The following is a 1970-nucleotide window of genomic DNA, read 5'->3' on the forward strand; positions in this document are numbered from 1 at the left end:
GTGAGCCGGGTCGAGGGGAGGAAGTAAAAGCTGCTTTGAAGACATTAGTAAAAAATTAGGCCCCAGGAATTGTTTGGATAACAATTCACTTGTTTCAATTAACAAATGCAGTCTTAGAAATTTTGAGGATGGATGGCTGTCCAGTGGATTGGAAGAGCTCCATATTTTTCCCATTCCCAAGAAAGATGATCCAACTGAATGTGGAAATTATTGAACAAATATAATTGAAATCACATGAAAGCAAAATCCTGGAACAGTACATAGATAATAAGGAATTGTCAGAAGTTCAAGCAAGATTTAGATGAGGCCTTGGCATCAGACATATCATTGCTGACATCAGATGGATCCTGGCTGAAAGCAAGGAATACTAGAAGAATGTCTATTTGTGTTTTTTTGACTATGCAAAGGCATTTGACTGTGTGGATCATGACAAGTTGTGTCTGTTATTGATTGTGCCCATGTGGAACCTATACCTGGACCAACAGACTGTCATGTGAACGGAGCAGGGGACCACTGCATGGTTTGGAATTGGGAAAGGAGTGAGCCACGGTTGTATTCTATCTCTACTTATTCAATCTGTATGTTGAACAAATTATTGGAGAAGCTGGACTTTATGAAGAGGAGTGTGGCATCAGGATTGGAGGCAGACTCATTAATAACATGTGTGATGCAGTTGACACAACCTTGCTAGCTGAAAGTGAGAAGGGCTTGAAATACTTGTTGTAGAAGATCCAGGAATGCAGTCCTCATTATGGATTACATCTCAATATCAGGAAAACAAAGAGTTTTACCACTAGACTGATAGGAAGCATCATGATGGATGGAGAAGAGATTGAAACTGTCAGCAGCTTCATCTTGCTTGGATCCATAATTAATGTCCACAACAACATAATTGACAGCAACAACCATGGTTATTGAAAGAGCCCTGGTACTGTGTTGGACTGCTAACTGATAGGTTGATAGTCCAAATCTATCAAACTTTCCTCAGGAAAATGGTGTGCAATCTCCTTCCAAAATGATTTTAAGCATCCCCAGTAAAGGTTCACTGTGAGTCAGAATCAACTCGTCAGCAGTGAATTTTTAAGGGCTGATGGCTTTGAACATCTTTGATGAAATATCTCCATGTTGCCTGCTCATTTTTGGTTGAGCTATTTGTCTTTTTGTTATTATGTTGTTCCATTTACGTTTTCTTCAAAGAAAGATTTAGTATTGTGGGTTTTGGGGTTTTTTTGCTCTAAAATTTTCCTTAGTAATTTTTCAATTTTTATTGCCATTTTTTAAGAAACATTAAAAATTTCTGTGGTGATTAATAAATGTAATAATTATAGTATTTGAGAATCTCTGAGGTTAAAAGACCTTTTTTTTGTTGTAGTCTCTCCATAATGGTGATTTGTTATTATAATTTATATTTACTGTTGCTGTGTACCATTGATTTAGAACCAACTCATAGCTGACCCTCCAGTGGGTTTTCAGAGACATTTAATCACATGGGAGGAGATTACTCATCATTTTTTCATGGAGCAGCTGGTGGATTCGAACCACATACCTTTAGTAAATTACAGCACAGGTTCTTACCACTAGGCCACCAGAACTTCCTAGTTTGTACTTAGATAAGTTACTCTTTTCTTTTTCAAGATTTAAGAAAATAAATTTTATTTCTTCATCAATTACGTTCTTAGTTAAAAATGGCATTACATTTTTTTTAACTGTAACTACTCTAGGTACAGTTTGGCTTCTACCTTGACTCAAACTAAAAAAAAAGCCATTTTAGTCAATTTTTTTTTTTTACATTTCAAGCACAAATGGCAACGGATTACAAGTCATACATGTCATTTTTATTATAACAATAAAAAGTAATAATAATAACAGTATAACAATGACATAGTCTTTGAATTTCTTGTCGAGCATTGCTTTATCTATGTCACAAAGATTTTTTTTGTATTTTGACTATTTTTGAGTTTTTCTATGAT

The sequence above is a fragment of the Elephantulus edwardii genome, unplaced genomic scaffold (genome assembly GCF_000299155.1).
Source record: "Elephantulus edwardii isolate Elephantulus edwardi_28Jun2011 unplaced genomic scaffold, EleEdw1.0 scaffold00037, whole genome shotgun sequence".
Lineage (NCBI taxonomy): Eukaryota > Metazoa > Chordata > Mammalia > Macroscelidea > Macroscelididae > Elephantulus > Elephantulus edwardii.